The 24,447-nt window shown below is 39.2% G+C and overlaps 1 non-coding gene across 1 annotated transcript; it reads right to left on the bottom strand.

Moving 5' to 3' along the window:
• Nucleotides 1-1,384: 1,384 nt before the first annotated feature.
• On the bottom strand, nt 1,385-1,513 carry LOC139176216 (small nucleolar RNA SNORA3/SNORA45 family). Its single transcript, XR_011560669.1, has one exon. It is a non-coding gene; the product is annotated as a small nucleolar RNA SNORA3/SNORA45 family (small nucleolar RNA).
• Nucleotides 1,514-24,447: the final 22,934 nt, after the last annotated feature.

The following is a 24,447-nucleotide window of genomic DNA, read 5'->3' as shown; positions in this document are numbered from 1 at the left end:
GTCAAAGCAACGGTTTTTCCAGTAGTCATGTATGGATTGAGAGTAGGACCATAAAAAAGATTGAGCACCAAAAAATTGATGCTCTTGAATTGTGGTTCTGAGGAAAACTCTTGAGGGTCCCTCAGACTGCAAAGAGATCAAATCAGTCAATCCCAAAGGAAATCAGCCCTGAATATTCACTGGAAGGGCTGAAGCTGAAGCTGAAGCTCCAAAACTTTGTCCATATGATGTGAAGAGCCAACTCATTGGAAAAGACTCTGATGCTGGGGAAGACTGAAGGCAAAAGGAGAAAGGGGTAGCAGAGGATGAGATGGTTGGATAGCATCACCGACTCAATGGGCATAAATCCAAGCAAACTCTGGGAGATATTGGAGGACAGAGAAGCCTGGTGTGCTGCAGTCCCTGGAGTTGCAAAGAATCGGACATGACTTAGCAACAACAACAAACCTCATGGTGATTCCTATGGATATTCAATGAATATTTTCTAAGATGAGCTGCAATAGTGCTATTAGTTCTTGGTTCTATCTCTTTGGTCTTAGGATAATGGTTTCCTTCATCTGACACCTGCTCCAGCACCCCTGGAAGTCAGACTTCCTTTGACAGTAAGCTTTCTTCCTCAGCTGCTTTCCTTGCAGGAAGGGCCTGATCCTTATCCTACAAGCTTTTTGAATGTCTCATAATTGTTTCAAACTCAACATGTCTAAGATGCAATTATGGATGATTTTTTAAAACCTATATATTCTCTACTTGTAGTCTTCCCCATTTTAGCATATGATGCCACCATACAGTTATAAAAGCCAAAAACTTGAGCATCAACCTGTTATTTTCATTTCCAAAATACATCTAGAATATTTTCACTTCTCTCCATGTATCTCCACCAGTACCATCCTAGTCTAAGAAAGCTTTCTTTCATTTTGACAGCTGCAATAGCCTTCTAGCTGAACTTCATGAACTTCAAGATTTTAAGCTTGTTTACTTATATACCCAATCCATTCTATACACATAGTAGGAGTAAGCTTTTAAAAATATAAAGCAGATCACAACATCCTTTGGTTTAAAATCCTTCAATGGCCTCTAATTTACTTTGGCTAACAGTTTTTGTTTGTTTGTTTTTTAAGAAAGCACTTGTTAACATTTAATGAATTTCCCAGCATGTGACTTCAAGCCACCAGGCCATAAGCCCCACCTACACCCTCAATCTTCTCCTCAGCTCTTCTGCTGAAGAATTTGGCCTTCACAATGACAGGCTGCTTTGGGAGCTTTCCCTCCCCCCCGAAACTTTGTAGTAACCCTAGAAGAACAGAGAAGAGGATTTATAACACACCATGGCCAAGAATATGAAAAAAGATGCCGGCCAGTCCACTCCATCTTGGAGCCCGTGAGGGCATGTATCTGATCTGAGCACTCCTGGGGGCAATGATTGCCCTCACCAGTGAACCAAGAACAGCAGATTTTCTCTAAGGACTCTAGCACACTAGGACAAGAGCTGTCAGGATGTGACTCTATTCTCGAGTTGGATAACTCGTTTCTTGGGTGCCCTCCAATGCCCTGTAAGCACTGCCTGCTTACCTCTCCAGTATCACCGTGCTCTTTGCTTAGTATACTCTAATCTCATTGGCTTTCTGTCAGTTCCCAGGCTACACCTAGCTCTTTTCCTGCCTCAGGGACTCTGCTGTTGTACTTTCTTTGCTTGAAATGCTTTTGATAGGGCCATTTCTCTCTTATTCTTCGTCCCTTGACAAAATTTTAAGTCTTTAAAGTGAGGTTTTCTGTAAACCCCCCATCAATGGTAGTTATCTCTGATATTCTTCATTTTGGCAGACTTTTTTTACAGAAGCCTGCAATTATTTGCTGTAATTATCTTGTTATTTGTGAAATTTCTTGTTACATGTCTCTTGTGCAGGAAAGTAAGCTTCATGAAGGTGGTGACATTGTCTCTTCTTGATTATATCACTAATCATTGGCATACAGTAGGCCGTGAATAAATATTCTTTAAATGAACAAATGGTTGAATGATCTCCCACTTAAATGAGAAGGCTAGAGATCCAGAATTTACCTTGGTTCTCATGCCATTCAGGTGACCACTTATCCAGCTCAGGCCAGAGAGAAACTATAGAAGATGTTTGAGAACTATAGAAGGAATTAATCTTTTTGCAGTGAAACTATTTGGGGACTTGGAGTCAAGAGAACTGCATTCCAGTTTGAGAGTGACCTAAACCTGAACAGGGATCATGTTGCCTATCTGGATACAGCCCCAGTGTCTTGTATCCATAATGTCTGATACAGAACAGATGATAAAAATATGATCACTTAATTAATAAAGTCATAATATTACTTTATATGATTTTTACAAGGATTGCATTAGATGTCTTTGTGTGTTTTTCATATATTATAAATGTTCTTTAAATGTTTCTCTCATAGAACACATAGTTGAAAGAAACACAGCTGCTTTCTTAGTCAGAGCAACTCTGAAGTACAAAGTTGGAGGACTTACACGTCATGATTCAAAATGTACTAAAAAGCTAATCAAGACAGTGCAGTAGCAGCATAAGACATGAAGATCAATGGGATAGAACTGAGAGTCCCAAAATAAACTTTTATTATCAGTTGACTTTAAATTAATTAATTATTAATTTATTATTCATAATAAATCAGCTATCTATTGTTATTGGTTGTGCTGGGTCTTCTTTGCTGCCCACAGGCTTTCTCTAATCATGGCTAGTGGGAGCTACTCTTCATTGCAGTGCTCGGTCTTCTCTTTGCCGTGGTTTCTCTTGTTGCAGAGCACAGGCTCTAGGCACCCATGCTTCAGGAGTTGCAGCTCTCTGGTTCTAGAGCCCAGGCTCAATATTTGTGGCACATGGGCTTACTTGCTCTATGGCATGCAGAATTCTCTCAGACCAGGGATTGAACTTGTGTCTAAGATTCAGTTGATTTTTTTTTTTAAGTTTTGTTGAGATAAGTGTCATGACTGACAATTTTCCATCTTAATCATTTTTAAGTGTACCTTCCCTGGTGGCTCAGATGGTAAAGCGTCTGTCTACAGTGCGGTAGACCCGGGTTCGATCCCTGGGTTGGGAAGATCCCCTGGAGAAGGAAATGGCAATCCACTCCAGGACTATTGCCTGGAAAATCCCATGGACAGAGGAGCCTGGTAGGCTACAGTCCATGGGGTCACAAAGAGTCGAACATGACTGAACAACTTCACTTCTGCGGTATTAAATATACTCATAATGTGGTACAACCATCACCATCATTCATCTTCATAACTTTTAATCTCATAAAGCTAAAACCCTATACCCTTTAAACAATAACCTCTCCCCCCAGTCCCTGACAACCACAATTCTACTTTCTCTGTCTAGATTTTGACTACTCTAAATACCTACTTCATATAAATAGAAACATGTAGTATTTGTCTTTTTGTGACTGGTTCATTTCAATCACCATAATATCCTCAAGGTTTATCCATGTTGTAGCTATGTCAGAGTTTCCTTCCTTTTAAAAGCTGAATAGTATGCTATTATATGTTTATACTACATTTTACCATTCAATCATGAATAATGAACAAATAGATTGTTTCCATGTTTGAGCTATTGTGAATAAAACTGCTATGAACATGGGTGTACAAAGGTCTATTTGAGTCCTTGCTTCCAATTCTTTTGGGCATATACCCAGAAGTGGAATGCTAGATCATATGGTAACTGTATTTTTAAGGAGCTGCCATACTCTTTTCCATAGTAGCTGTACCATTTTACTTTCCCACCAACAACATACAAGGATTCTAGTTTCTCCACACCCCCATTAACATGTTATTTTTGGTCTTTCTTTTTTCTTTTTTGGTAGGACCCACTCTAATGGCTGTATGTCATTATAGTTTTGATTTGCATTTTCCTAATGATTAGTGATGTTGAGCATGCTTCATTTGCTTATTGACCATTTATAGACAACCTAATTTTTTTTCTTTTCTGACTGTGCTGCACAGCTATGGAGGATCTTAGTTCCCCATCAGAGCAACTTAGTTGCTCCTGCAGTGAAAGCATGGAGTTCTAACCACTGGACCACCAGGGAATCCCCTCTTTTTGGCCATTTATATATTTTCTTTGGAGAAATGTCCTTTGCCAAATTTTTAATCAGTTTGTTTTTGTTGTTATTAAGTTTTAAGAGTTCTCTGTATACTCTGAAAATTAATTCCTTATCATATGCTTTGTAAATATTTTCTTTTATTCTGTGAGTTGCCCTTTTATTTTATTGACAGTTTCTTTTAAAAAATATTTTATTTATTATTATTATTTTGGCTGTGCAAATCTTCATTGCTTCACAGGCTTCTCTCTAGTTGTGGTGGATGGGGGCTCCTCTCCAGTTGCGGTGCTTGGGCTTCTCACTGCGGTGGCTTCTCTTGTGGTGGAGCACAGGCTCTAGGGCACACAGGCTTTAGTAATATTGGTGCACAGGCTTATTAGTTGCTGCTTCCAGGCTCTAGAGTATAGGCTCAAAACTTATGGCTCACAGGCTTAGTTGCTTCTTGGCACGTGAGATCTTCCTGGATCAGGAATGGAATCTGTGACTCCAACATTGGCAGGTGGATTCTTTACCAGCTAGCCACCAGGAAAGCATGACAGTGTTTTTTGATGTTCTAAATTTTTAAATTTTCATAAAGCATAAATGTCCATTTTTAATTTTGTCACCTATGCCTTTGGTGGCGCATCTAGGAAATCATTGCTAAATCCAATATTGTATAGCTTTTGTCCTATTTTTCCTCCTAAGAGTTCTATATTTTTAGGTCTTACATGTGAGTTTTTGATCCATTTTGAGGTAATTTTGGTATCTCATGTTAGATTAAAGTCCATTTCTTTTGCATGTGAATATCCAGTTTTCCTGGGCTTCCCAGGTGGCACTAGTAATAAAGAACCCCTTGCCAATTCAGGAATAAGAGACATGGGTTCAATCCCTGGATTGGGAAGATCCCCTGGAGGAGCGCATGGCAACCCACTCCAGTATTCTTGCCTGGAGAATCCTATGGACGGAGAAGCATGGTGGGCTACAATCTATAGGGTCCCAGAGAGTCAGACATGACTAAAGTGACATAGCATGCAAGCATCCAGGTTTTCCAGTATCATCTGCAAAAAAGCTGTCCTTTTCCCACTGAACTGTCTTGGCACCATTGTCAAAAATCATTTGGCCACATATGCAAATAGTTTATTTCTTGACTTTTTATTTTATTCCATTTGTGTATGTATATATATGTGTGTGTGTGTGTGTCTGTTTTTATGCAAGTACCACATTGTGTATGGTCAATTGCTCTTTGACAAGGATGCCAAGACAGTTCAATGGAGAAATAATAGTGCTAATAATAAATGATACTGGGACAATTGAGTATCCACGTACAAAAGAATGAGGTTGGATTCCTACTCACATCCCATACAATATTCAACTCAAACAGACCAAAGACCTAAATTTAACAACTAAAATCACAAAGCTCTTAGAAGAAAACATAGAAATAAATCTTTGTGACTTTTAATTAGGCAATAGTTTCTTAACTATGACACCCAAAGCACAAGCAACCAAAGGAAAAAAGATAATTTGAACTTCACCAAAAGTAAAACTTTTGTGCCAAAGGATACCATCAAGAAAGTGAAAAGAAAACCTACAGGATAGGGGGAAATATTTAGAAATTACATTTTAAATAAAGGAGTTATATTCAAAGTATATAAAGAACTCTTACAACTCAACAACAGAAAGACAACCTAATTTTTAAATGGGCTAAAATCCTTGAAATTGAAGGATTTAATAGACACTTCTTCAAGGAAGATATGCAAATGACCAATAAGCACATGAATATATACTCAGCATCGTTAGTCATTCAGTTTAGTTCAGTCACTCAGTCATGTCTGATTCTTTGCAACCCCGTGGACTTCAGCATGCCAGGTTTGCCTGTCCATCACCAACTCCCAGAGTTTACTCAAACTCATGTCCATCGCATCAGTGATGCCATCCAACTATCTCATCCTCTGTCGTCCCCTTCTCCCACCTTCAATCTTTCCGAGGATCAGGGTCTTTTCCAATGAGTCAGTTTTTTTGCATTAGGTGGCCAAAGTATTGGAGATTCAGATCAGTATCAGTCCTTCCAATGAATATTCCAGACTGATTTCTTTTAGGATTGACTGGTTAGATCTCCCTGCACTCCAAGGGACTCTCAAGAGTCTTCTCCATTCAATCCAGTTCAGTCGCTCAGTCGTGTCCGACTCTTTGTGACCCCATGAATTGCAGCATGCCAGGCCTCCCTGTCCATCACCAACTCCCGGAGTTTACCCAAACTCACGTCCATCGAGTTGGTGATGCCATCCAGCCATCTCATCCTCTGTTGCACGCTTTTCCTCCTGCCCCCAATTCCTCCCACCATCAGAGTCTTTTCCAATGAGTCAACTCTTCACATGAGGTGGCCAAAGTATTAGAGTTTCAGCTTCAGCATCAGTCCTTCCAATGAACACCCAGGACTGATCTCCTTTAGGATGGACTGATTGGATCTCCTTGCAGTCCAAGGGACTCTCAACTTCTCCAACACCAGAGTTTAAAAGCATCAATTCTTCGGTGCTCAGCTTTCTTTATAGTCCAACTCTCACATCCATACATGACCACTGGAAAAACCATAGCCTTGACTAGATGAAATGCAAATCAAAATCATTAGGGAAATGCAAATCAAAACCACAATTGAGATACCACTGTATACCATAGAATGGATATTTTTTAAAAAATGATCACTAAGAATTAGCAAAGAAAAAAAAAGACTTCAATAAATAATACAGAAAGTTATTTAAATAAAGAAATATTGGTAGGGGAAAAAGAGTGAAAACATGGAGAAATTGGATTCTTATACCTTGCTGATGGAAATGTAAGGTGCACTTTGGAACACAATATTGTATAACCTTAAAATATTAAATATACAGTTGAATGACCCAGAAATCCTCCTCCTAGGTATATACCTAAGAGGACTGAAAACATGTGCACTCAAAAACTTGCACACAAATGTTCGTAAAATGTGTCATTCATAAAAAGTAAAAGTCAAAATGATCTAAATATCCATCAACTGTAGTATATTTATATATTAACAATAAAAATAAATTAAGCACTAGTATATGCTACAACATAGATGAACCTTGAAAACATTATGCTAATGAAACAAGCTAGACACAGCATACCAAGTATCATATAACTCCTTTAATATGAAATGCCCAGAATTGGTTAATTCATTGAGAAAGAACTTAGATTAATTGTTGTCAGGTGCTGGGAAAGGGAGGATGACTGCTAATAAGGAGAGAGTTTCTTTAGGGGGTTATGAAATTACAAAGTGGTGATAGTGTTACCACTTTAGGACTTTAGGACTTTCACCACTTCAGGACTGATCCTAAAGAAGATCAGTCCTGGATGTTCATTGGAAGGACTGATGTTGAAGCTGAGACTCCAATACTTTCCTGAGGCCAAGAGCCGACTCATTTGAAAAGACCCTGATGTTGGGAAAGATTGAAGGCGGGAGGAGAGGGGACGACAGAGGCTGAGATGGTTGGATGACATCACTGACTCAATGGACATGAGTTTGGATAAACTCCAGAAGTTGGTGATGGACAGAGAGGCCTGGTGTGCTGCAGTCCATGGAGTTGCAAAGAATCAGACACGACTGAGCAACTGACTTGAACTGACAGTGTTACCGAATGTAAGTTCTTGTTCCCAACTCACAGCAAGGCAGGTAAACCAAAAGTTTGGAGTCCAAAGCAGAGAAAAGTTTATCACAGGGCCAAGCAAGGAGAACAGGTAGCTCATGCTCAAAAACCTGAACTCCCTGATGGTTTTCTGGGAGAACATTTTTTTTTCTTTTCAGTTTTATTTATTTATTTTTTACTTTATAATATTGTATTCGTTTTGCCATACATTGACATGAATCTGCCATCGGTGTACATGTGTTCCCCACCCTGAACCCCCTCCCACCTCTCTCCCCATCCCATCCCTCTGGGTCATCCCAGTGCACCAGCCCCGAGCACCCTGTATCATGCATTGAACCTGGACTGGCGATTTGTTTCACATATGATAATTCATATGTTTCAATGCCTTTCTCCCATATCATTCTGCCCTTGCCCTCTCCCACAGAGTCCAAAAGACTGCTATACATCTGTGTCTCTTTTGCTGTCTCATATACAGGGTTATTGTTACCATCTTTCTAAATTCCATATATATGTGTTAGTATACTATATTGGTGTTTTTGGTTTTTTTTTTTCTGGCTTACTTCACTCTGTATAATAGGCTCCAGTTTCATCCACCTCATTAGAACTAATTCAAATGTATTCTTTCTAATGGCTGGGTAATACTCCATTGTGTATATGTGCCACAGCTTTCTTATCCATTCATCTGCTGATGGACATCTAGGTTGCTTCCATGTCCTGGCTATAATAAAGTGCTGCGATGAACACTGGGGTACACGTGTCACTTTCAATTCTGGTTTCCTCGGTGTGTATGCCCCACAGTGGGATTGCTGGGTCATATGGCAGATCTATTTCCAGTTTTTTAAGGAATCTCCACACTGTTCTCCATAGTGGTTGTACTGGTTTGCATTCCTACCAACAGTATAAGAGGGTTCCCTTTTATCCACACCCTCTCCAGCATTTATTGCTTGTAGACTTTTGGATAGCAGCCATTCTGACTGGTGTGAAATGATACCTTATTGTGGTTTTGATTTGCATTTCTCTGATAATGAGTGATGTTGAGCATCTTTTCATATGTTTGTTAGCCATCTGTATGTCTTCTTTGGAGAAATGTCTGTTTATTTCTTTGGCCCACTTTTTGATTGCATCGTTTATTTTTCTGAAATTGAGCTGTAGGAGTTACTTTTATATTTTTGAGATTAATTCTTTGTCCGTTGCTTCGTTTGCTATTATTTTCTCCCATTTTGAAGTCTATCTTTTTACCTTGCTTATAGTTTCCTTTGTTGTGCAGAAGCTTTTAATTTTAATTAGGTCCCATTTGTTTATTTTTGCTTTTGTTTCCAATATTCTGGGAGGTGGGTCATAGAGAATCCTGCTGTGGTTTATGTTGGAAAGTGTTTTGCCTATGTTTTCCTCCAGGAGTTTTATAGTTTCTGGTCTTACGTTTAGGTCTTTAATCCATTTTGAGTTTATTTTTGTGTATGGTGTTAGAAAGTGATCTAGTTTCATTCTTTTACAAGTGGTTGACCTGTTTTCCCAGCACCACTTGTTGAAGAGATTGTCTTTTCTCCATTGTATATTATTGCCTCCTTTGTCAAAGATAAGGTGTCCATAGGTGTGTGGGTTTATCTCTGGGCTTTCTATTTTGTTCCATTGATCTATATTTCTGTCTTTGTGCCAGTACCATACTGTCTTGATGACTGTGGTTTTGTAGTAGAGCCTGAAGTCAGGCAGGTTGATTCCTCCAGTTCCATTATTCTTCTCAAGATTGCTTTGGCTATTTGAGGTTTTTTTGTATTTCCATACAAATTGTGAAATTATTTGTTCTAGTTCTCTGAAAAATACCTTTGGTAGCTTGATAGGGACTGCATTGAATCTATAGATTGCTTTGGGTAGTATACTCATTTTCACTATATTGATTCTTCTGATCCATGAACATGGTATATTTCTCCATCTATTTGTGTCCTCTTTGATTTCTTTCACCAGTGTTTTATAGTTTTCTATATATAGGTCTTTAGTTTCTTTAGGTAGATATATTCCTAAGTATTTTATTTTTTTCATTGCAATGTAAATGGAATTGTTTCCTTAATTTCTCTTTCTGTTTTCTCATTATTAGTGTATAGGAATCAAGGGATTTCTGTGTGTTGATTTTATATCCTGCAACTTTACTATATTCATTGATTAGCTCTAGTACTTTTCTGGTGGAGTCTTTAGGGTTTTCTATGTAGAGGATAATGTCATCTCCAAACAGTGAGAGTTTTACTTCTTCTTTTCCAATCTGGATTCCTTTTATTTCTTTTTCTGTTCTGATTGCTGTGGCCAAAACTTCCAAAACTATGTTGAATAGTAGTGGTGAGAGTGGGCACCCTTGTCTTGTTACTGACTTCAGGGCAAATGCTTTCAATTTTTCACCATTGAGGATAATGTTTGCTGTGGGTTTATCATATATGGCTTTTATTATGTTGAGGTATGTTCCTTCTATTCCTGCTTTGTGGAGGGTTTTTTTCATAAATGGATGCTGAATTTTGTCAAAGGCTTTCTCTGCATCTATTGAAATAATCATTTGGTTTTTATTTTTCAATTTGTTAATGTGGTGTATTACATTGATTGATTTGCAGATATTGAAGAATTCTTGCATCCCTGGGATAAAGCCCACTTGGTCATAGTGTATGATCTTTTTAAATATGTTGTTGGATTCTGTTTGCTAGAATTTTGTTAAGGATTTTTGCGTCTATGTTCATCAGTGATATTGGCCTGTAGTTTTCTTTGTTTGTGGCCTCTTTGTCAGGTTTTGGTATTAGGGTGATGGTGGCCTAATAGAATGAGTTTGGAAGTTTACCTTCCTCTGCAATTTTCTGAAAGAGTTTGAGTAGGATAGGTGTTAGCTCTTCTCTAAATTTTTGGTAGAATTCAGCTGTGAAGCTGTCTGGTCCTGGGCTTTTGTTTGCTGGAAGATTTCTGATTACAGTTTCAATTTCTGTGCTTGTGATGGGTCTGTTCTGAGAGAACATTTTATAGGCAAAATTTGGGGTTAGGGCTATAGGGTATGTAACTGTCTTTTTTAAAAAATATTTTTTATTTTACTTATTTGGGTATGCCAGATCTTAATTGTGACAAGTAGCATCTTTGATGCAGCATTCAAGATATTTAGCTGCAGCATGTGGGATCTAGTTCCCTGACCAGGGATTGAACTTGGGCCCCCTGCATTGGGAGCATGGAGTTTTAGCCACTAGGCCACCAGGAAAGTCCCATATGTGACTGTCTTCTGATTGATTGATGGTGAGGTAACAGAGCAGTGTTCTAGGAATCTTCTACTCAGCCCAAAGTTACCATCTTCCACCTAAGATGAGAGCCTTAGTTCTTGGCTCAAAGACATTGTATATTCCTTTAATGCGAACCAGGATCTTGCTTTAATCGCTACACTATAGTTTCTTGATTGTTCCTCCTTTGTTTCTGCATTCCTTTACTTCCCTGATTAACAAAGTTTGAATCAACTCTTTGAAGTTCAAGGAGGTCTAGGAGGCTGACCCCCTGCTGTGCTGCAGTCCATGGGGTCTCAAAGAGTCAGACACACTGAGTGAATGAACTGAACTGAACTGAGGAGGCTGAAGCCTTTATCCTGTAAACAAGAAACTGAGATGGAAAAGGCTTTTTTGCCCAGGAAGGCTCCACAGGATCCCATTCAGTTTCAATAATTGCACAACTCTGTAAATATACTAAGAACCACTGAGTTGCACACTGTAAAAGGGTAAATTTTATGGTCTGCGGAATATACCTCAATCAAATCATTATAAAAAAAAGAACACTTACCCAAAGACCTCATTTCAAGTGTGATGAAATTTAGATCCAAAGAATTTGACTGTTGACACACATACCAGTGGCTTCTCTTCAAACGAAGCTATAAAAACAAGCCACAAGCTGGGTTAAAATATTGGAAAACAATCTATCTCATAATGACATTTATCCAGGATATGCAATGCATTCCATAATAAAAAGACAGCTCAATTTTTGGACAAAAGATTTAAAGATCTTTTCTTTAACCGAAAAGGATATATGAAGGGCAAATTAAAAAAATGCTTAATATCATTACTGATTAGAGAAATGCCAATTAAAGTAACTATTAGAGACATCTACACACCCACTAGAATTGTTAGGGAACCATTGATTGAAACTGCCTGCCTTGGCCAGACACAATGATAACTGCTTGCCTGAGTTGTCTCACGACAGAAGGTCCTGATAGAGAACACAGTGACTGGTGATCAGGAGAGTTTAGGAGGGGCCCAACTGAGGAGGTAGGAGACAAAATGTCCTGCCAACCTTCATGAAGCCCTCATGCTGGAATCCATTTTGACTGAGAGATGCATGTGCCGCCAGGAAGGACCTTGAGTCACCATATATGGGCCAAGTGAAATATTGGCCAGAGACTACCTAGAAGCTAACTCCATTACAGTAAAACCTGAAACTGAGAGCCACATAGCAAAGCATTCTCCTGGGTTCTCTTACCCTGCTCCTCTCCAACCAGGTGACCTCTCCCAATAAAGTCTTTTGCTTTGTCAGCTTATGTGTCTCCTTGGACTACCCATTTCTGAGTGGAGACAAGAGCCCACTCCCAAGCCCTGAAAGGGCAACAGAATGACCAAAATGAAAGGACTGACAATACAAACTGTTAAAAAGTATGTGAAACAACTAGATTGTTTACAATTGCCAGTGGGAACAAGAAATGGTATAGTCACTTTAGAAAACAGTTTGCAATTCCTTATAAACTTAAATGTGCACCTACTATCTAACTCAGAAATCCCACTTACTGCATGTACACCCAAAAGAAATGAAAACACGTTCACTCAAAGACTTGTTGTATATGAGTGTTCACAGTAGACTTATTAATAAAAGTTAAAAAAAAAACACCTGAGAACAACCCAAAATATTCAATTGACAAACAGATGAAAACTGTGATATATTCATAAAAGGGCATGCAATTCAGCCATAAATAAGCAAATTACTGATATGTACAACACTGATGAATTTCAAAAACATTATGCTAAATAGAAGAAGCCAGACATGAAATTTTTGAAAAGACAAAGCTGTAGTGATAAAAATCAGATATATGTTTTCCACGGGCCCAGCAGAAGGGAAGGAGATTGTCTGTCAAGTTCAGTTCAGTTCAGTTACTTGGTCTTGACCGACTCTTTGTGACCCCATGGACTGAAGCACATCAGACTTCCCTGTCCATCATCAACTCCCAGAGCTTACTCAAACTCATGTCCATCGAGTTGGTGATGCCATCCAACCATCTCATCCTCTGTTGTCCCTTTCTTCTCCTGCCTTCAATCTTTCCCAGCATCAGAGTCTTTTCCAATGAGTCAGTTCTTCGCATCAGATAGTCAGAGTATTGGAGTTTTAGCTTCAGCATCAGTCCTCTAATGAATATTCAGGACTGATTTCCTTTTGGATTGACTGGCTGGATCTCCTTGCAGTCCAAGGGATTCTCAAGAGTCTTCTCCAACAACACAGTTCTAAAGCATCAATTCTTTGGTGCTCAGCTTTCTTTCTAGTCCAACTCTCACATCCATACATAACCACTGGAAAAACCATAGCTTGGACTAGTTGGACTTTTGTTGGCAAAGCAATGTCTCTGCTTTGTAATATGCTATCTAGGTAGGATTTTGTGGTGATGAAAATGAAATATTCTACATCGTGATGATGGTGGTAGTTACAGGACTATACATGTTTTCAGAACTCATCAAATTATACCTAAAATGGTACCTTGCATATGCAAGGTAATATATTATCAAAGTAGATTTTTAAAAAGAGCATCACCCTAAAACCTCCTTTAAGGGTGAAAACATTGAAATTTAAAGATGATACAAGTAGCCAAAGTTGGAAGTACATCTAGCATTAAAACCAGTTCTTGATTCTTTATCTAGGTCTATTTGTATTACAACTTGTAGCTTTTTTTTTTTTTTAAGAAGAAAAGCAACAAATGTACTTTTACTTATTTGGTTTCCCACCTCTACTGTTCGCTGGATCTTCCTTGGAACACGGTAGTTAAATGTTTTCATTAGTAGGTTTGTCTTCTATTTAGCTCAACCTGGGATCAATAATAACTGATAATAAATAATTCACTGTAGTCCTCAATTGAATGACAGACTGTCCTACAGTTTCTAAATCCTTTCAGAAAGAGGACTAATAATTTTCCCTGTCAGCTCTTTGAAGGACTAAGAAAAACAGGAAATCTCAGACAGTGGTTTGATATAAATAAAAGGTGTTGTTTCCAGGCTTCTGGCTTGTTTCGTGTTTTTCTATGGTCTTGTTTCAAAAGAAAGCAAACAAGACTTGGAGAACTCGGAACAACTCAGGGTGGTGAAGGATGTTTTTACAGACTTCTTTGGGAAAATGCAGGGGAGCCCCCTGGTGTAGCTTCTTGATACTGCACTTGGGTGATGCTGCCATCAAATGGAAAGAGAGGAAACACCTGCTAGTCTCACGTCTTGTTCATTCAGATGTTCCAGCGCCTTTATGTTGTCATGGTGACTAGCCTAGCTAATGCAGAATGTATGTGACTTGGATGTATTTCAACACAGATTATGAAGAGTCTATTATTTTCTAGGTGTTAGATTGATGCATAGATAATTGTCACTTGGAGACATCAAAAGTCGAATGTTACAGAAATGTATTGCTTATAAAGTGCTCTTATGCAAATTATTGGGTTTGAAATATCATAGGTACTATTATTCTAACTTACTACATATAAGGAAACTGAGGCTCAGAAAAGCAGAGATTTTTCCAGTGGTACTTAATTTATTTTTGGTGGTATCAGGTCTTAGTTGCAGCATGCAGGCTCTTCATTGTGGCATACCGGCTTCTCCCAAGTTGTGGTATGTGGGCTCAGTAGTAGCAGCTCATTGGTTTAATTGCTCACAGCACGTGGGATCTTAGTTCCAGGGCTCAAATCCTTGTTCCCTGCATTGGAGGGTGGATTCTTAACCACCAGGGAATTCCCCAGGAATACTTTTTCATAAAGCATTTTAAAATTGAACACTTTGTATTATGTAATACACCCTTGGCCAGGTTCCAGGAATATAAGGGAAATAAGTTCAAGAACCTTACTGTTGGTTGTAAGATAGAAAAAGCAAGAGAATTCCAATAAAACATCTACTTCTGCTTCACTGACTATGCTAAAGACTATGTGTGGATCACAACAAACTGGAAAATTCTTAAAGAGATGGGTATACCTCCTGAGAAACCTGTATACAGGTCAAGAAGTAACAGTTAGAATGGGACATGGAAAAACGGACTGGTTCCAAATTGGGAAAGGAATGTGTCAAGGCTGTATATTGTCACCTTGCTTATTTGACTTATATACAGAGTACATCATGAAAATGCCAGGCTGGATGAAGCACAAGCTGGAATCAAGATTGCTGGGAGACATATCAATAACCTCAGATATGCAGATGACACCACCCTAATGGCAGAAAGTGAAGAGGAACTAAAGAACCTGTTGATGAAGGTGAAAGAAGAGAGTGAAGAAGCTGGCTTAAAACTCAACATTCAGAAAATGATCATGGTATCTGGTCCTATCACTTCATGGCAAATAGATGAGGAAATGATGGAAACAGTGACAGACTTTATTTTCTTTATTTTCTTGGGCTCCAAAATCACTGCAGATGGTGACTACTGCCATGAAATTAAAAGACGCCTGTTCCTTGGGAGAAAAGCTATGACAAACCTAGACAGCATATTAAAAAGCAGAGACATTGCCCACAAAGGTCTGTATAGTCAAAGCTATGGTTTTTCCAGTAGTCATGTATGGATGTGAGAGTTGGACAATAAAGAAGGTTGAGTGCTGAAGAACTGATGCTTTTGCACTGTGGTGTTGGAGAAAACTCTTGAGAATCCCTTGGACACTAGGCAATCAAACCAGTCAATCCTAAAGGAAAGCAGTCCTGAATATTCACTGGAAGGACTGATGCTGAAGCTGAAACTCCAATACTTTGGCCACCTCATGTGAAGAGTTGACTCATTGGAAAAGACTCTGATGCTGGGAAAGATTGAAGGCAGGAGGAGAAGGGGACGACAGAGGATGAGATGGTTGGATGGCATCGCCAACTTGATAGACATGAGTTTGAGTAAGCTCCAGGAGTTGGTGATGGACAGGGAGGCCTGGCGTGCTGCAGTCCATGGGGTCTTAGAGTCAGACACGACTGAGCGATTGAACTGAACTGAGGTCCAAATGATTTCAATGAGCCCAGAGCTATGCATTTTCCCAAACTTAGAAAAGCACACAATTCATTAACTTGAGGTGTCTGGTTTTCTTAATCAACAGTAATTTTTTGAAGTTTCAACTACCTGGTCTTTGTTTTGAAAATTCTTATACATCCTGGTCCCCCTCTTACTTCTTTGGAGCAGACTCTCTGAGCTGAGATGCTGCATCCTGGTCTTAAGTCCTCAGTTTTGTCACCAAATGAAACATAATTCTCAACTTTTAGGTTGTGCAGTGTTTTCAGTCTGCAGATTATTACCAGGGTCTGGAGGAAGGGAGAAGAGGGGGTTGTTGTTTAATGGGTTAGGGTTTTAGATTTATACAATGAAAAATCTCTGGAGATCTGTTTGATGACAATGTGAATTACTTAGCACTATTTATGTAATGTGTTTTACCACAATAATTTTTTTTTAAATCATCACAGAAAAAACAGTTAAAATTTAGAAAAAAAAAAAAGATTCATTTCAATGAACTGAAACTAGTCATTCATTGAAACACTGAAAAGAAAATGAAAAGGCAAATCACATACCAGGAGAAACTATTTTTTTTTTATTTTATTTTATTTAACTTTACAATATTGTATTGGTTTTGCCATATATCAAAATGAATCTGCCACAGGTATACATGTGTTCCCCATCCTGAACCCTCCTCCTTCCTCCCTCCCCATACCATCCCTCTGGGTCGTCCCAGTGCACCAGCCCCATGCATCCAGTATCGTGCATCAAACCTGGACTAGTGACTCGTTTCATATATGATATTATACATATTTCAAGGAGAAACTATTAAATATGTGTATCTTCAGTCGAGGCAGTGATACTCCCTCCAAATTTCCCTTCTACAACTGCCAGGTATTTGGGCTGCTAAAAGCTTGACAGTTAGGTCTGCCTCTAGACATTGCCTTTGATGAAAAGAGAAAAAAATGTTAAGATGGAAGAGAAGAGGAAAGATAAGGGCATCCAGAGAGAGGGGAGGAAAACTAGGGTTTCGTGGAAACATGGAAATCACAGGAAGAACATGCATCACAAAAGAGGTAGTTTGTCAATTCTCCTGAGTGATTATGTAAGAGAATGATTAAATATGTATGCACAATGGCATACCTGATAGCATTATGGAGGTCACTGGAGATAAGAGGTAAGAACAATTTAGTTATGTAATGGGGGCAGAAGCCAGACTGTATTGTGTTCACAAGGAGGAGGTAAGCAAACAGGCCCAGTAAGAGAAAGAGCTCTGAAAAAAATTTGAATGCAAAGGGGAAGAGTGAATTAGGTTAGCCCCTGGAGCAGCTATATGGGTTGGATGGCAAAATGTTTAAAAATTCAATTATTTTTTAATAAGAATAATAATATTGGGTTAGCAAAAAGTTTGCTTGGATTTCTCCATAAGATGCTATAAGAGCTTTTGGGAAAATCTGAATGAACTTTTTGGCCAACTCAATTGTCAATTGCTCCTGAGTGATTATGTAATAGAATGACTAAATATGTATGTACATGTATGTACAATGGCACTTGGTTTAAATTTTTTAAATTATACATTGAGTAGTCTTACAGTCTTACTCTAGTTCCCCACAATCCTCTTCCATACTCTGATCTTTATATGTAACCACTATCTATCATTTTTTGGATCTTTCCATTATTTCTTTAGGCAGATATAAACACTTACTAATGTAGTGAATGTGAATGTAATGTAAATGAATAATCCTCCCCTCTTTCTTACACCAAAGCAGCATAGCTTTGATTTTTTTCACTTAACAATAGATCCTGTGTATCTTTTCAGACTAGTACCTATACAGGGATACAGGTTGTTTCCAATCATTTGCTACTGTAAATGATGCTACATTGGCTAATCTTATACAGTTGAAAGTTTATATGTATTGGTATGTTTTTAGGTTAATGTTTCAGAAGTGAGATTTCTGGATTAAAGATTGGAGCATTTTAAATTTTGATGGATAACATCAAATTGCCTTCCATGGGGTTTCTATCATTTTGTTCTCTCAGGCATTATGTGAAAATGCCTGTTTCCCCTAGCTCTAGTCACAGAAAATGCTATCCCACCTTTGAGTTTTTTATAATCTCATGAGTGGTCATTGTTATTTTAATATACTTTTATTTTGCATTTATCTTATTATGAAAGCAGTTGAACATGTTTCTGTATGTTTAAAAGCAATTTGCATTTTTTATAAAGAACTTTGTCTCTCAAAGAGTCTTATTGCTTATATCTTTATCTATTTTTCCTTTGGATTATTGGCCTTTTTCTTCTCAATTTCTCAGAGTTCTTGATATATTAGGGGAGAGGGAGGTTTTAATGACACAAGTGGGAAGAGAATAATAAAGCAAGTTTAGTAAGAAGAGTTGGGGAATAATATCAAAGGCAAAAATGCAAATATTAGCCTTAAGTAAGAGATAGGATACATGTTGCTGTTCAGTCGATAAGTCAAGTCTGACTCTTCATGATCCCATGAATTGCAGCATGCAGGGCTTCTCTGTTATTCACTGTCTCCCGGAGTTTGCTCAACCCGTGTCCATTGAGTTAGTGATGCCATCCAACCACCTTATCCTTTGTTGCCCCATGATGTTGCCCTCAGTCTTTCCCAGAATCAGGGTCTTTTCCAATGAGTCAGCTCTTCACATCAGGTGGCCAAAGTATTGGAGCTTCAGCTTCAACAATCAGTTTTCCAATGCATATTCAGTGTTGATTTCCTTTAGGATTGAGTGGTTTGATTTCCTTGCAGTCCTAGGGACTCTCAAGAGTCTTCTCCAGCACCATAGTTCAAAAGCATCAATTCTTCGGTGCTCCAGCCTCCTTTATGGTCCAACTCTCACAACCCACTACAACTTTTGGAAAAACCATAGCTTTGACTATATGGACCTTTGTTGACAAAGTGATGTCTCTGCTTTTAATATGCTATCTAGATTTGTCATAGCTTTTCTTCCAAGGAGCAAGTGTCTTTTAATTTCATGGCTGCAGTCCCCATCCTCAGTGATTTTGGAGCCCAAGAAAAGAAAATCTTTCACTGTTTCTACTTTTCCCCCATCTATTTGCCATGAAGTGATGGGATCAGATGTCATGATCTTAGTTTTTTGAATGTTGAGTTTTAAGCCAGTTTTTTCACTCCTCTTTCACACTCATCAAGAGGCTCTTTTGTTACATTACAACAAAATTGACAGAGGGAATTGGGTCCATGTACAGTTGGATATGAGGATTTTGTGGTAGAGCTTTGAGAGTACCAGATTATCAGCTCTACTTTCACAATTAAATAGCGGGTTAGTTCATCTGCAGAGACTTGATAAGGGGCCAAAGATGGGAAGAGAGATGTTTAGAAGGCTGAGAATGGGATGTCTAATTTAGTGATTTTACAGGCAAAATAGTTTTAGGTGAAAATAATGACCAGGATGTACTATTGGGACTATGTGACTGAAGTGACAGGGGTGGAGGTTACTGAAAATAAAATGTTCAGGAGATCAAAAGTCAGGACATTAGATCATTAGTACTCTCCAGACATGGAAGTCACCTATGGAGATGTCAGGTGTAAGAGTAGAGAGGAAGGTTTATGAGCTGAGTGCCTGAGTCTACAACGACTGAGAGGTAGAATCTAGGATGTCAAAAGATGACAGGCACAAGGAAGACTAGAAGGTGATAAAGCCGAGTGACAAGAACTATGAAAAAGCAGAGATTTTTACAATTGGATAGAAGCTGCTGCTGCTGCTAAGTCGCTTCAGTCGTGTCCAACTCTGTGCGACTCCATAGATGGCAGCCCACCAGGCTCCACTGTCCCTGGGATTCTCCAGGCAAGAACACTGGAGTGGGCTGCCATTTCCTTCTCCAATGCATGAAAGTGAAAAGTGAAAGTGAAGTCGCTCAGTCGTGTCCGACTCCCAGCGACCCCATGGACTGCAGCCCACCAGGCTCCTCCATCCATGGGATTTTCCAGGCAAGAGTACCAGAGTGGGGTGCCATTGCCTTCTCCGTTGGATAGAAGAGTAAGTGTGAAAAATCAACTCTAAGAAAGAGAAAAGAGGCTTCTGACCTCACCTAATATACAGAACTACACAGGGTTGTGAAAGAATGGTAAAGAATCTGCCTGCGATGCAGGAGACCTGGGTTCAATCTCTGGATTGGGAAGATCCCCTGGAGAAGGGAATGGCTACCCACTCCACTATTCTTGCCTGGAGAATTCCGGACAGAAGAGACTGGCAAGCTATAGTCCATGGAGTTGCAAAGAGTCGAACACAACTTAGAGACTAACACTTCTCCCAGGTGGCGCAGTGGTAAAGAATCTGCCTGTCAGTGCAGAGACACAAGTGATGTGGGTTCGGTCCTTAGGTTGGGAAGATTCCCTGGAGTAGGAAATGGCAACCCACTCCAGTATTCTTGCCTGGAAAATTCCATGGACAGAGGAGTCTGGCAGGCTACAGTTCATGGGGTTGCAAAGAAATAGAAACTGACCCTTAGGAATATTATTTATGGATTTTAATATTTTAATAATATAGAAGTTTGAGTTACTATTTATGAACATGAACACTCTTCTACTTGTTGACCTGGGGCAGCCACCTTTGAGAGTCATCTTGTAGGAGACATGTTGCCACTGTTAACACCACTGGCAGCTATAGTTTCATCATTTCAGGTTAAGGTTTGTGATATTGCAAAAGCCTCTCAGCTTTTACTCTGGAGCTTCTCAAGGAGGAGTTTGAATGAGAGGCAAAGGGGATAAGGAGATTGGATGTTTGAAGGAGGAACCCTCACTGAGTGAGAGAAAATTACTAATAGTCCACCATGGGTCAGACCCTGTCCTAAGCACTTTATATGTAAAAAATCATTTAAATCTCATAACCTAGTGAGGTAAGTTGTAATAAACTCACTCTTATTTTTCAGATGAGGAAAACTGAGGAAGAGATATTAGGTGACTTGCCCTGGTGTGTCACACAATTTGTGACAGAATGGAGGCTCAGCCAGTCCTAGCTCCAGAAGCCATGCTCTTGAACACCCTACCATGCCCTTTCCAGAAAAACTACATCCAGATCCTACCTTGGAAATCCCTAAACATGGTATGGGTGTTACTTGGCAGCCGTTCTGGAGCCTTCTCATCATCCCTCAAAGCAAATCTCTCAGGGACTTCCCTAGTGGTCCAGTGGTTAAGACTTTGGGCACCCAATGCACGAGGCCCAGGTTAAATCCCTGGTCAAGGAATTCGATCCCACATGCTGCTATTAAAGACCCCATGTGCCACAGCTAAGACCAGCACAGCCAAATAAATAAATAAAAACATTTATTTATTAAATATTAAAAAAGAAAAGAAAATCTCAAAGAGATTGATTAATCCTGGATTGTGCAAAGAATTAAACTGTGGGGGATGGGGGAAGAGAGAGACAAGAGAATCGGGCTGTACATTATAAAAAATAAAACAGGTTAATGGAAGCAGCGTTCGAATAGGAAGATTTTGAGAAGCAAAACCAGAGTAGAATTGGCCTTTGTGATGGCTCCTCTGTCTTTAGTCGTTCTCTTAAGCTCATGGTCTGGGACCTTGAGGGAGGCATAGTCATTCTGGAATAGTGCCATGAGCTTAGCTTCATGTCTCAGTTCTTAAAGTCTAAGAGGTGGGGGAGATTGTGGGGAAGGGACAGAAGATGCCTCTCTTCCTGCTGTCTCTGTCTCAGAACTGACCTCACAAAACTTCAGATCCACCCAAGTCTTTGGGATCTTTTGAAGAACGCAGAACAAGGAAGTCTCTGATGTATTTCAAACAGCCATGGAGCCTTTGCTATAACCACAGTAAAGCATTATTTATTTTTTACTGAGCTGTTCAGGATAGCAAGTCACAGAATAGGACATGCTGTTTGAGCCCATATTTTTTTTTTAATTACCTCAACAAAGATGTCTGTATCTGTATACAAAAAAACTTTAGATGTCATATATAACCAATGGTGGTTAAATCTGAGGAGCTATTATAAGTATTTATAAATTTGTTTTTCAATCTATAATTTTATTCTTTTTTGACAGTAAACATAGCCTATAAATTTTTAAAAATTAAAAAAAGTATTTAATTGCAACATAAATAGTGGGTCATGGAACCATTTAGCAAGATAAGGTCAAGAAAATGAAAAGGGTTTTCCTGAAAGCTGTGTGTGTCTCAGAGGATAAAGTTAGAAGAATTCGGCCTCTCCACACTACATGTCTGCTTTCCCCATGACAACCAGTCCCTGCAGGGCCACATTAATTGTCAGCACCCTCAACTTGACTTTTTCTGATTTTTTTCTATTCATTCCTCTCTTGGAAGATGCATCTTCACTGTCGGGTCAGGAGATGTGGATACAGTTTTCCGAGCGTACTTGCGCCCACACCAGTGCTCTGCTGGCAGAGGGACACAGTTGTGCACCTTCTTGGACTCACTCACACTTAGAACCACTAGCACCAACCTTGCCACTTCCTGACATGGCAGTTCTGTCATTTATCCTCTGCCTTTTCCCAATCATCCCTGGCTCCTCTGCTGAACAAGATTAATAAATCCCAATGACAGGTTTAATTCTGTCTCTTCTACCTGGTAGGACTGGAGGGTGGCAAAAAAGAAAGAACATCACCCCTCAAAAAAGTGGTGCTCCTGAAGCTTACTCCAAAAGGGTTCAGCAACATCCTAGTTGTCTCTCTATTGAGACAGAGATATCTCTGTGTCTAATGAGGTATGATCCTGTGATGAGCTGTAGTTTTACCTTAACCTTTTCTGCTGGGGCTTGACTAGAATACCTCCCCTAGCATCATCCGTATGCTGTATGTTCTCAACTTTTGCTTGTCCTTGACTTACTATATGAGCTGATGGTATGGCCCAGACTCATGATATCTTTCCTTAGGCATTCTACAAAATAGGAGACGTTTTATCCCACCAAAACACTAACATCAAATATGTCATGAGAATTTCTTAGATTGTCTCACCAGGGTTCTCAGTTATTTCACCAAGCTTCTCAGAGTTTGGTAATGTGCATATATGCTCATGTCATTTGGTTATTACTCTTCATGACATTTTTCTCCTACTAAGAAAGACCGGTTAATCTCTGGATTAACCAGGAAACACCACTAATGCCCCTTAACCAAGACAAATGTCCAACCAGCTGAGTTACTAAGAATTAAAAGGAACGAGGTTGGATATAAACACTCAATAGTATTATTTATCTTGTGTTGCTTAGAAGCAGCATGCTGCCTATCCCTGAGACACTATCACTTTTCTAAAAACTGGGAGTGTCATATCCCCAGAAAATACTTTTTGAAGATGTTGAGGTTTTGTTCTCATCTAGAGCTCTGGGGCTTCTGTGGTGGTCCAGTGGCTAAGACTCCATGACCCTAGTGCAGGGGGCCCAGGTTTGATCCCTGGTCAGGGAACTAGTTCCCATGTGCCACGACTAGGAGTTCACATGCCGCAACTAAGACCCAACAAATAAATAAATATTTAAAAAAAATATGTCTAGAGCTTCTTAATGAATGGTTAAGTCCATTAAAGAAAGTAGTGGGGAAAGAAAGCCTGAGTGTTTTTCAAGTATTGGAGGAATTAAAAGTCTGTGTCCCTGGAGAGGTGGATTAACAAAAAGTGGGAAAAGGCCAGAAGAAGTATGGAAATAATAGCTTCCTTAGAGAAGTCAGAACAACCCAAATGTAGTGTATTGGAAAAACACAGGTAGCTGCACTAAGCCACAGCAGTGGGCACTAAGGGCACTAAGCCCTCCATACTTGGTGGGTTGGTGATCTGTGGCAAAGTTCCCGGTGGCTGAGTGTTCACAACTAAACCGTCTACTTCTGCCTAATGTGATATCTAATGAAACACGATCTTGTGGCAGAACTCATGGACTAAACGAGACTAGGCCATGAGGCTGTCTCTGGTAGTGATCACACTAGACTGAAGGCTAGAGGTCTCTGTCTTATTTACCTTGCAACTCAGTAATCTCTGGAATTTGGATAAAATCCAAAGACAGGGAAGAAGAACCATGAAGAATGATTGACATTGAACTTATCCCTCTTCTTGGGATAAGATTTTATTTGACAGAGAAAAACAAAAAATGTCACACTGTTGGTACCTGCCATGGCAGTGGGAAAGACTGGAGGAATCTGTTTCCGTGAAGCAATCTGGATGATCCTCATGTTAGTGTTTCAAGTTATAGTCAAACTTCTAACTCAAGTCTTAGTACCAGGGTCCCCAGAGATTTTTACATTCTATCACACATAACATGTATGAAAGTTAATTTAGTTAGCTGGGCACCTGAAGTTATCGTCTGTTCTTTCTTAGCAGGAATATGTATGTATATTTATGTATGTAAAATAAAATGAAATACAGTATATAATCTTATATATATACTTTTAAACAATTATTCATTTAAATTTCTCACAAAGGAAAGTTTGAAACAAGGACTTAAGTTTAGGAGGTAAGCAGGAGGGAGAGAATAAAGTGAATGAGATAAAGAAAAACTGCTGATAGTGGGAGGTATGAAGAGAGTAACATGGAAATATACATTGCCTAAT

This window comes from Bos indicus, chromosome 15 (assembly GCF_029378745.1).
Source record: "Bos indicus isolate NIAB-ARS_2022 breed Sahiwal x Tharparkar chromosome 15, NIAB-ARS_B.indTharparkar_mat_pri_1.0, whole genome shotgun sequence".
NCBI classification, from domain to species: Eukaryota; Metazoa; Chordata; class Mammalia; order Artiodactyla; family Bovidae; genus Bos; species Bos indicus.
Note: the sequence above shows the minus strand (reverse complement) of the source record. Positions and strands in the feature narration are given on the sequence as shown.